This window comes from Macrobrachium rosenbergii, chromosome 52, assembly GCF_040412425.1.
Source record: "Macrobrachium rosenbergii isolate ZJJX-2024 chromosome 52, ASM4041242v1, whole genome shotgun sequence".
Lineage (NCBI taxonomy): Eukaryota > Metazoa > Arthropoda > Malacostraca > Decapoda > Palaemonidae > Macrobrachium > Macrobrachium rosenbergii.
Window position 1 is genome coordinate 18188623 of NC_089792.1, and position 12960 is coordinate 18201582.

Sequence of the window (12960 nt, forward strand, 5' to 3'; positions counted from 1 at the left end):
GTACTAGCGAGCATGAGCCCGTGCCAGCTTGAGGATGGCTTCATCTATAACTAGCCAACTAGTATGGAGAAAAATATCAGCAATCTTAGTTTTTGAGGAAACCGACAGAATAATTCAGGCACCGAGGATTCAAAGGTCATTTTACAATTTTGTTTGCTGGTTCAGTTATTCTATAGCCTATTCATCCATGCTCTACAAGTATTTATGTTTTCTGTGTTATGCCTGGAGGAAGTCTTTAAAGTATTTCGGACTTTTATTCTTTATCGCAATGTACATCCCAGTTCCAGTTCTTGCTTTGATAACCGATTCTTAACTAGGGTTTTGAGGCAGAGTTACCGTTGTCCGTTTCAACTCAGGGGCGTCGTTTAGGGGGGCTGGGGGGACAACGGCCCCCCAGACTCAAGTTCCCCCCCCCCAGCCTCAACTTGCCCCCCTCACACCTCCAAGCCCCAAGAAGTAACAGCAGTGGGTTTTCCATTATTCCTACCGAAATTCAAATGTGTCACCACATTAAGTTATATCTATCTATCTATCTATCTATCTATCTATATTTCTCTATCACACACAGTGTTTGTTTGTCTACCTATTTTGCTGAAATACCTTGCTCATGTGGCTTCAAAAAGCACATAAAATAGCTCAAAAAAAAAAAAAAAAACCAGCTGGTTAGGCTCGCTTCGCTCATAAACTATCTTTGCCACCCCCCCCCCCAACAAAAATCTTAAATGACGCCCCTGTTTCTACTTTAGAATTTGTACTTTAAAACACATGCTACTTGATGGCCACAACTGTGTTGCTTAAAATCGATGTCTTTCAAGCCAGTCTCATGAATAAAAATCCAGACATCCTCAAGGATCCTGTGACTGACAAGAATCGCGGCTGTCTCAGAGGTCGAAGTACTTAATTCCACAATATGAGGCCAGCTTCATCTGCAACAACAGAGTAATGTACAGTACTTAGGTAATCTATCTCACAATTTTTTTATCAACTCCAGTCATTCTATAAGAGAGTGTGCACCTGATAACCAGTATTCTAGAGTACCCGTCTACAGAAATATGACCTGAGGTCAACTCTACAAGACTAGGAGTCTAAAAGTGAATTCATTTACACGAAGAAAAATTATTATTGATATTATTATTTATTTATTTACTTCATTTTCGTATATGCCAGGATCACAGATAGCATGAAGGATTGGGGCCCCCTGAGATAATAAAATATTGCTCTCATAAATATGCTCTTTTACAGACAGACAATGACCTATTAGATCATTCTGTGTGAGATTAAAAATTTCCAATATGCGTGGCTACTCCACTATGTACTGCGCATGAACGACAACCCCTCCAAGGCCGATTTGATTATAAATGTACTTTTGGTGGGCTTTGTTGTACCCTTTCACAAGGATTTCTGTCCTTTTATACGTCAGAAACCCAAAAAATATAGCAGCCTTGTTTTATCTCATGCTGATAGATTTTTCAGAGCAGAAAATAAAAATATTTATCTAATTACCTTCAAACGCCTATTTTCCCATATAATATAGTTTTTTCTGCTTGGCAGTCATGAAACATTGAAAAAAACAGACTCTGCAATAATGGCAATGTTTCTAGTTTTCAAAATTAGTCCACCGCATAGTATCCTAGGTATTCACTGGTCAACGAAGTGTGAGGACCGTTCATTGATTTTGTAATATCGGTAGAGTCAACTACCCCACCTTTGCCTCAGTGCATTTCACGCCGCAAACGGTGCGCAAAATACCAAGAAACACCTCGCTCTTTTTCGAGCAAATTGGCAGATAACTTCATTTTATCACTGTGAATGGAACTTTCTTCTTTCTTTCTTTTTATATCGAGTTACTCAATCCGGGTTTCATTAAGACAGGCTACAAACTGTAGCCTATTTAAATTAGGAAAACTATATTTTGCGCTCAAGGTTTTCATCACCTACTTAGCTGACACGACGGCAGTAATATTCGAAGGTCTCATATAATAATTTATTCATTTGTTCAAATCTTCGCTAGTGAAGCTTGAATTTCTGCATCTTAGAAAGAGGGCAAGAATACAATATATATATATATATATATATATATATATATATATATATATATATATATATATATATATATATGTGTGTGTGTGTGTGTGTGTGTGTGTAAGATAGATTATACAAGATTAATTTACGGTACAAGGTCGTGGAGAGCCATGTTTTGATTAAGGAAATAAAAGTTTACATCCTTAATACCTAGATTAAAATAAACAATAAAGGAAACGAAAAGAAAAACCGATTGCTGGGTAGGTTATCTATTTCAGACGGTCACCGCAACAGTCTGTAAGTGTGAGCAACTTACATCAGGATAATTAGTAAATTAGCGTGAATAGTTTAAATCCTGAGACGTCAACAAATTCCATTATAACGCATATATATATATATATATATATATATATATATATATATATATATATATATATATATATATATATGTTATATATATACAGGGTGTCCATAAAGTCAAAATATATATATATAATGCAATTTAAAATATATATTGTAACTATATATATATGAGAGAATTAATCTGAAAAAAATGGATAATAAAAAAGAATGACCTAGATTTTTTATTCGTCCTGTTAATTTTTATCATGTCCACCATCATTACTAATACAAAGAGAAATACGATTCTGTAGTTCTCAGAAAAAATTTTCCAGCTGATTTTCAGTAATACCTTCAATCACATCAGTTATCCTTGTTTTCAAGTCTTCTAAAAATCGAGGCTTAGGTGAATAAACAATACTTTTCACATGTCCCCATAAAAAGAAATCCAGTGGAGTCAAATCTGGTGAACGCGGAGGCCAAAATAATGGTCCACTTCCAATCCATCTGTTGGGGAATTTCTCATTTAGAAACTTCCCAACTTGCAGAGCAAAGTGAAAAGGTGCACCATCTTGTTGAAAAGCTGTATTCTCTATAAGTTCTCATTGTTCAAGCTTAGGAATAAAGTAATTCTGTAGCATTTCTAAATAGTTATCACCATTAACAACACGTCCTTCAAATAAGAATGGCCCTGTGATTCAATTCTTTCGCGAAGCACACCAGAGATTAATTTTGAGAGAATCTCTTTCATGTTCAACATATTCACGTAGCTTTTCAGTTCCCCAAATACGGCAGTTATGCCTGTTGACCTTGCCACTAATGTGGACCGTTGCTTCGTCAGAGAACGTTAAATTATTCAAAAATGCATAATCAATATTAATTCGTTCATTGAACTGATGACAGAAAGTAAGTCGTGTATGGTAATCCTCTTCTAACAACATTCTATGCATTTGGATTCTGTGCACTTTCGTTTAAAGTTTTTTTTCCGCAGAATCTCAAGCCCAGTAGATTTTGACAGCCTTATCTCCAAAGGATGCTCGTCTTTGACTCTTTCTCAGACTTCTTTCAAAGGATTGTTCCAAAGATGCTACAGTACCTTCATCAACACATGGTCTACTAGACCGTGGTTTATCAATAGCAGAACCTATTTCCTTAAACTTCTTCATCCACCTGCTATGCAATTCATGTATAGTGCTTTATTGGACAGCGACAGTGCATTTTAGCTCAGCCACCCAAAGAATGCAATTTACTTTCTCTTCTAGTGAAGCTATAGGCCAACAGCAGTTCTGAAAAAGAAGCAGTTTTTAAGTTTCAGAAATTGTGAAAAATATTTGATAAAACAAATAATAAATAAAACTTCAGAAGAGTAGAAAAACTGGTCACATCAAGCTCTCTTATTCTTTTTACGGTTAATCCTATCATGTATAGTTATGAAGCTACCAGTATTTTAAATAGTTCCATCACTTTATGGACACCCTGTGTAAATACTGTATATATATATATATATATATATATATATATATATATATATATATATATATATATGTGTGTGTGTGTGTGTGTGTGTGTGTGTGTGTGTGTGTGTGTGTGTGTTTTGCATGTGAGAGAGAGAGAGAGAGAAAGAGAGACTCAGCCATACAAAAATTAAGAAAACTGTTTAGGCAACCGACAAATACTTCGATCATTTGACGGATAAACTTGTAAACATACCACATGCTTTCATCAGACTTTGTTACTACGCAAACACCAGGTACAGGAAGGAGACACCGCACTGAAGAGTAAGAAAAGAACTTAATAGCCCTAATTATGACCTCAATTGAATAATGGTCGCATCTGCGTTTCATTATAGCCATTATGCGTTCTAACTCTTTCGTTGAAGCTACTTCTCTCTCTCTCTCTCTCTCTCTCTCTCTCTGTAACGGCTCCGATGACCTTTGTTGTTGTAACGGGTATCAAAAGAACCAGTCCATGAATCAATCTCCTCAAAGAAGAAGAAAAGTGGGAAGAAGAAGAAGGTTGAGAGAACATGTATTGAATCTGAAATATTCCACACATCCACCCAAAGCTATCAAATGGACACATAATAACAAGGTCAAGAATGTTTTTAGAATACATTTCCTCATTCTGCTTTATTTGGATTTGATTGCGCCAGCAGATAAACAAATATTAATCTTCTCTAATGAAATAGTCTCCTTACTTCACTTTGATTTACTGTTGTATGATTATGATGTTTGTTATTCCAGTCGTATTGGTTTTTTTTTATCTGTTTACTTGGAAGTTCCACAGAGTGAGTTAATAAATGAAAAAAAGAAAAGTCCTCAGTTCTTTAGAAATATATTTTTATTCCTTCCTTTTTCTAATTGACACCAATTTGACATAATGTAGCACATAACTCATTTTTTTTTAAATTTCACAAGTCTTGAACTATGATAAAGCATTTTGTTTGTTAAAAGTAACTGGTGACTTAAAGAATGATAGAATAGAATAGAATAGAATAGGATATAGAATTTTGGCCAAAGGCCAAGCGCTGGGACCTGTAAGGTCATTCAGCGCCGAAAGGGAAATTGAAAGTAAGAAATTTTTAAAAGTGTAGCATGAGGAAAATCTCGCAGTTGCACTCTGAAACAACTGTTAGGAGAGGGTGGAAAGTAAGATGGCAGAAGGAGAATATGAAAGGAAGTACAGTAAAAGGAACGAAATGGGTTGCAGCTAGGGGCCGAAGGGACGCTGCAAAGAACCTTAAGCCTGCAGTACACCGCATGAGGTACACTACCCGCCTACGGAGTAAAGAATGATAGTCTTCGGAGGGTTAATGAACAAATTATTTATAGGAAATTAATGGCGTACAAACTTAATCGTTATAATTCCTGACAAAGATTCTGAAGATCATAGACCTGCAACTATCAAGCTTTCTGAGATCAAGAGTAGGAATTGCTATCGCTTTTTGCTCTTCATTTGTGACAGTGAAGATAGCATAACAAGATGCTTGAGGAACCTCTACAACGCAACTTAAAAGCAATTTTCATCAGCAGAGGAGACAAATTAATTTTTTGTCTTTAAATTGACCTTTAACCCTGAAAAAGCAAAGGCCAATTTAAGATAATTTTGTGAAGATAATCACCAACCCCTAACGTATCTATACATACTAAATTTCATCCAAATCAGAGATCTTTAAATGAACCCATGACCTTGCGAAACAGGTCAGAGTTAAAATATTCATGACAAATATTCGTCCACTTCAAAAGTACCTTCCTACCAAGTTTCTCATTAAAATAAGAGATGACTAAAATGTTGAAAAATAAAATTTTGTTTTGTAGAATGACGTGCTGCCTTAAAAACAGGTCAGGGGAAAAAATATTACAGAGAAATAATCACTAACAGCTGGCCTTCCCAGTGGGGAAGGCCAGCTGTTAGCTCCTGTTGCCAGAATACATTTGCCTTCCCCAGTGGGAAAGGACAGCCGTTGACCCCTGCCGGCAGAGTCTGTCCTCCTACCCCTGTAGGGAAGGGCAGTCATTGGCCCCTGCTGGCAGAGTCTGCCTGCCCCAGTAGGGAAGGGCAGTTGATGGGCCCTGCTGGCTGAGTCAGTCTGCCTGCCTAGGAGGGAAGGCAGCTGATGGGCCTCGGTGGCAGAATCTATATGCTCCAATGGAGAAGGGAAGCTGGTGGCCCCTGCTGGCAGTGCCTGTCTGCTTGTCCTACTAGGGAAGGGGAGCCATTGGTTGTGCCAGCAGAGTCCGTCCGTCTGCTCCATTGGGGAAGGGCAGCTGGTGACCCTTGTTGGCTGAGGCAGTCTGCCTGCCTAAGTAGGGAAGGCAGCTGATGGGCCCTGGTGGCAGAATCTATCTGTATGCTCCAATGGGGAAGGGAAACTGATGGGCCCTACTGGCAATGCCTGCCCGCTTGTCCTGATGAGGAGGGGGAGCCATTGGTTTTACTGGTAGTGTACGTCTGCCTACCCCATTGGGGAAGAGCAGCTGGTGGCCCCTGCTGACTTAGTCAGTCCACCTAATGGGCTCTGGAGGCAGAATCTACCTGAATGACCCAGTAGGGAAGGTCAGCCATTGGCCTCCATGGCAGAGTTTGTCCCCCTGCCCAGGAGGGGAAGGGCAGCCAATGAGCCCTGCTAGCAGAATCCATCTGCATGCCCCAGTGAAGAAGGGCAGCTGATGGACCTCACAGGTAGAGTCACTCTGTCTGCTCTGGTGAGGAAAGATAGCCGTTGTCCCCAGTTTGCAGAATCCATCCACATGCCCTGAAGGGGAAGGGTTTGACAGAGTCCATCCGTCTGTCCCAGCAGGGAAGGGCAGCTATTGGCCCCTGCTAGATCCATCCTCCTACCCAGTGGGGAAAGGAAGCTGTTGGCCCCTGCTAGCACAATCCATCCATCTGCTCCAGTGGGCAAGGACAGCTAATGGTACCTGCTAACAGTGACAATCTACCTGCCCTTCCTAAATGGGGTTAGCAGACGGACTACTCTGGTGGGAGCCGACGACTGCCCTACTCTGCCAAGGCAGGCGGGCAAACGCCGCTGTCAGGAGTCAATGGCTGTCCTTCCCCACCTGGGCAAGGGGACAGACTATGCAAGTGGGAGCCAACAGCTTCTGTTCCCCACCGGGGCAGGCACATGGGCTCCCTCAACAGGAGCTAAAAATTGCCCTTCCCCACTAGGGAAGGCGTACAATTTTGCACGCACTCTTCTGGTTGCTACTTTTTGGACTCCAGTTGCTCCTGCTTCTAATGAGGCAACTGTGTTTCTTCAGTCTTCTTCTCCAACTCCAGGCCACAGATCTTCGTCCTGTTCCTTAATATGTTTTCCTTAACAGTTACATTTCTTAAACAAACCAAGCCAGACAACCACCAATAACAAAACAAGCAGCAGTTATTCCTGACGCAACTGGTGTCGTCCAATTGCCATTTGTTACATGGACACAGTTCTGATTCAAAGTTCATAAACCATAATCGGATCCATACTTATTGGAATATTTATCAGCCAACATATCCTTTGGTCCCTGAGCAATCAAAGACGCCCCAGACGCCCATAGGACGTCAAACACTGATGTATAAAAATTTTTTTTACAAGTGCTATCACATGGAAGTTATATATATATATATATATATATATATATATATATATATATATATATATATATATATATATATATATATATATATATATGTGTGTGTGTGTGTGTGTGTGTGTGTGTGTGTGTGTGTTTGTGTGTGTGTGTGTGTGTCTGCCCTATGTGAATTCATCTTAAATGCATGGAACACTTACTAAAAGAGTTAGGACGCAAACCAGTGTACGTCTTCATACATTAAAATAGAAGACCGCGTTAACTGAATTCTTCGACAAGCAAAACAAAACAAAGTTATAAAAGAATATACCTATCAGTCTTTGAAAACCTCTCGAACGGGATTAAATGTGGCCTTCCCAAAATACACGAGGACTATATTCCCATACGTCCGAGTCTTTCATCAATACATTACTTCTTCTATGTATAAATTATCTAAATATGCAATTTCCCTCCTCGAATCTTTAACCAACAGCGCCTACGCTCTTAGGAACGCCTTTAAATTTAAGTTGAGATTCCTAACCAGGGCTCGGACCTTTATTTGGTCAGCTACGATGTCGAGTCATTATTTATTAAAGTAACACTGTTGAGGGAACTGTTAATGTTATTTCAAACAAATTATTTCCCTACGAAGACTCGGTTTGTCATAATTATCCCACGTTTGCCAACATCTTTGAGAATTCCCTGGAGAAGTCATTTTGAGATTTTTGTCCCTCTAACGTTTACCCTATATTTCACCGATGTTATGTGGATGACACATTCCTCATTTTTAGTCATGAATTTCATTCTCATGTGGTTCTAGATTTTATTAATACGCAGCACTCCAGTATGAAGTTCATACTGAGGAGGAAGTCTGCAAGACGCCCTTTTCTGGATCTACGTATCTGGAGCGACTCGGAGGGCTTCCATACTAGTACATATAGAAAGAGTACTTTTACTGGGTTGGGTACCGAATTTTATTAATTTTAAGTTAAACGCTGTTGTGGGCTTTGCTTTGACTTTTTCTTGGGAAATCGAATTCCTGACTTTTTTTTTTTTTTAGAAACAATCGTTTTCTTTTGAAATAATTTTACGGAGTATCGAGGAAATTGTTCTTTGTGAGTTTTAAGACGCCACAAGTCATTTATAATGTCCCTTTCTAATAATTTCCGTAAGAAAGTTATGAAGCTCATTAACTACGTAAATCTTAAACTTATTCCAATAAAACCGCTGACGCTCAGGTCTCTTTCCAGATCAAAGGATATAGTATGACTGTCTTTATACATCCAACGTTATTTAGAAATATATTTGTCCCACGTGTGAACTAGAAACCTGAGCGGGATGTGCGAGACGCCTACTGGGAGTTCGGTGTGCAGTCACCAGGGTGCAGATCGCCCAGGGCTGAATGGTGTAACATGCACAGTCACCCTTTAATCTGTGAACCGATAAAATACTTCAAAACAATAGCTACGGCTCGGCACGAGGACAAAGTTACAACTTTGCAATTTGCTCTAATAAAAACACTCATCCCACTTTGTTGCTTAGCTGTTCTGCTGTTTTGTTTACTAACTTGCTTGTTTTACTTTTCAAGTTCAGTCACCTTTTAACCTTGAAATGGGCAGTCTTGTTCTCCCAAGTTTTGGAAACTGTTACCATGGTGATTGTGATTTTATAATGTGACAATTTGTATTGAGTTATTGCAGCTTCATTATGCAGTGAATAATGCGAAACGTCGTCGGCCGCATGAACGCTTTGTCAAGTTTTCATGAGCCTTTTCTTGATGTCATCATGTTGCTTCATCGTCGCACCATCTCTCTCTCTCTCTCTCTCTCTCTCTCTCTCTCTATATATATATATATATATATATATATATATATATATATATATATATATATATATATATATATATATATATATATATATATATATAATTACTTTAAAAAATTGCTCTAAAATCAATAAAATTCATAAAATACAGCACAGTTAAAATACAAGCTAAAAAAAAAAAAAAACATAAAAGCAAAATCAAAGACCGCTAACCAGCCTAACGTTCGTAATAAATAACTTTATTACATCATCAGGGAATCTGTTAAATAATGGTTAAAATTACTTTAAAAATTGCTCTAAAAATCAATTAGGTTGGTTAGCGGTCTTTGATTTTGCTTTTATGTCTTTTTTTCGTTTTTTTATCTTGTATTCTAACTGTGCTGTATTTTACGAAATATATATATATATATATATATATATATATATATATATATATATATATATATATATATATATATATATATATATATATATATATATATATATATATATATATATATATATATATATATATATAATTCAACGTTTATACCAACTTTACTACATGAAAGCGTGAACATCCAATAAAAATTATGGTTAACTTGCTGTGCAATATTTTTCTTTCATTGATCTCCGTAAAGATACTTTTACAGGATATGATGCTTATTTCCGTATCGTTTTGAAGATGAATTGTGTTCCTTAATCGAGGTAAGTTCATAAAAGCAATATAAAAAAATAAATGTTCAAACGACAACAATCTGTTTGGCCACAGACAGAGCTACACTAACTTCACTGAAAAAACTGTTTGCCAAAAATGAAGTAAAAGAGATTCATAATAATTGTGCATTAAGGGAAACTGTAGGTTCAGGAATCCTTCTAAATAAAATGGGACTACATGGAACGCAGAATCTGAGTTAAACAGGGAATTTTCTAACAGGTATAGTAATAATGTCACACTTGTAATAGGTCATAAAAATTTCTGCATCCTTTTCATTTCCTTAGTCAATTCTACCACTTTCTGCTTTTCCAAGTTTTTACTTTATATAGCCTACAAGTTACATTTTTTACAATAATTTCACGCATCTCCCCAAAAGTCTTTAACTTTCCTTTTTCTCTTCTACTGCCTGTTTTTCTAGCCTTTCCAATCTGATGTCATTACGTCGGATTGTTGCATCAACTCATGGTTCCTGGTTCCTCAGCGTTTATTTAAAAGACAGTTGTGGCCACGCTATGATGAAGAGCTTAATAATTCAAATAGCATTTTCTGGCGTTTACTAATGTCAATTGCTACTCAATTTTGTTTTACCTATAGATTTTTACTTTTAATTAACCTTTAATCGTAACTCAATCTGTGGGACTTTACGAATATGAATATTGCTTCTGTTCAAAGACCATTGTTCCCTCCTGTGAGCTGAGCAATGATTAAAATAATTCTTTTTTAACAAATAAATCACAACTGTGCCCTTACAAGCTTGTGGCTTGTGCTCTTGTCCGTAGAATGATTCCTGATTCCCTAAGTGATTACTCCTAAACAAAGTTGCAGACACACTAAACTGTGCGAGTTAGGAGCAGAGCTATTTAGCTTTAAACAGTTTTAATTTATACCTTTTCTTTTTAGTATTATAAATTCATTATTTCAACTGACACTTAATGTCCTCGTTATTTACTATAATTAGTCAGTTGAGTTGTTCATATGTCTTTTAACTTCTTTCAAAATTCACTTAGGAACTGTGAACCCGTGAATCCTTGTTTACATTGGTGAACCGTCAGAAGCTTAGTCAGTGGTGCATATTTCTGACAATTTTATGTTGTTAGAGTGCTTGTCTTATGTACACTTACGCAGAAGCATAACCGATAAGCTTTGAAGCTTAATTTCAGGTAACTGTGTTTGGACTTTTGTAATGTTTTATTAGCGTAATCTTTGTTTATAGGTTATTATGACAGTTTTCCTACGATAGGCAAGGCCAAGTTGCTCATCTGATCAAAGTTATTGGCTGAACTAGACTAGAAACTAGTCTATTTATTAAAATACTATGTAATTCTAAGTACTAGCTCCGCGCCTGTATTTACCTTGGAAACTGGTATTTTCTACACTTAGGGTTTCTGATACTGGCGGTGAGTTTGTTTTTTGTCGGCCAACTGTTATTTGCCCCCTAACTCTACTCAACCTAAAGGGGGACTGTGGGAATTCGGGGTTTTTGGGTGGGTGGGGGGGGGGAGAACACAGAAATGGAGTGGACATGTTTATGTTCGGGAGGCGGCCTCTGGAGGGGAAAAATGAGGAGGAGCCATCGCCAACAGGAGGGAGTTAAATAAATGCATTTCGCCGTGTTTAGTACTGGCATCGGGGGGACGGAATGTCCCTTTGCCGTGTTTAGTACTGGTGCAGGGCATACCCATGTTAACAAGTTATTGCACTTGCCGGATGGGATGTGAACCGTTCCAAACAGACGTAGCCGTGCTCTGTCTTGTGAAGATCGTGTATGGAAACTCCTTGTTGGATGGACCTCAGGGGTTAATTACAGGTTAATTACATTCGCGCGACAAAAATTGAAGATAAATCCATAATTAGCAACCAAAAACTGTAGAAAAAGTCAAGTTAGAAGGAAATTGCCGCCACGGAGCTACTACTTAAATCTATCTCAAATGTCCCAAGTGCATTTCGCAAAATTGAAACTTAGAAGGACTGGAAACTAATATTATCCCCCAAGCTTCCCCCCTTTCCTCGGTAAGGAGTCAGCCTGTGCACCAAAAGCTCCCCTATAAGAGTGCGCATGCGTGGCAGCGTTCGAAATAGCAGTAGTAGTGAAAGTTTTTGTCTTTGTAACGGCTACTTTTGTTGTCTTGTTCCTCCTGTGTTTGTGTAAGGGTTTTTTGCCTCTGTAAAGCCGTATACAGTAAAATTTGGTAGTCTTCTCACCCCCCGTGGTCTACCCCACCCATAACCCCGCTTTCCCTAGGTCCCCTAAATTGTAGGATAGTAACAAGTGGGGGAACAAATCACCCTGTTCCGGAGGTATAACCCCACCTCTAACCCTGCTTTCCCATCGGGTCCCCTAGCTTGTTGCATGAAGTTCTGTGGTTAATTACAGGTTAATTACAATCGTGCAACAAAAACTGAAGCTAAATCCATAATTAGCAACCAAAAAACTGTAGAAAAAGTTAAGTTAGGGTAATTCTAAGCCGGCTGTCCGCGGTGAGCTAGACTATGGCAATTGACGTTTTCCTATGTTATTTTACTTCCTTTAGAGGAATTTAAAGTAATATTTTGTCGGCCGGCTGTAACTAAGCTGTCATTGACCTTTGAAGACTACACGACTTGTATTACCTAACGTGGGGTAGGTCTAAGCCGGCATTCCGCGGCAAGCCCCACCTCCATAGCTAATCTACGGCAAAATTGTAACCAGTAAACCCCTAAAAATACCAACCTAACGTTGCCTAGAGGTGTTTACTGGTTACAATTTTGCCATATTAGTTATGGAGGGGAGGTGGGGGCTTGTTGTTATGAATGCCGGCTTAGACCCACCCCCGTTAGGTACTTAAGTCGTGTAGTCTTCAAAGGTCAATTACAAATTTACAGCCGGCCGACAAAATATGACTTTAAATTCTTGTAAAGCAAGTAAAATAACATAGAAAAACGCCAGTTGCCACAGTCTAGCTCACCGCGGACAGCCGGCTTAGAATTACCTAAGTTAGAAGGAAATTGCGGCCACGGAGCTACTACCTAGTTCTACCTAAT

At 38.4% G+C, this 12960-nt stretch overlaps 1 protein-coding gene across 2 annotated transcripts in view; it reads left to right on the forward strand.

Annotated features, from left to right (window-relative positions):
- The first annotated feature begins 10943 nt into the window (after positions 1 to 10943).
- Positions 10944 to 12960, forward strand: part of LOC136833729 (uncharacterized) — a 39284-nt gene continuing 37267 nt past the window's right edge. Inside the window, exon 1 of one of the 2 annotated variants that reach the window (XM_067095945.1) lies at positions 10944 to 11099. The gene's annotated coding sequence lies outside the window, so the exon portion shown is untranslated. The remainder of the gene's footprint in view (positions 11100 to 12960) is intronic. The other variant, XM_067095946.1, reaches the window with a different exon arrangement.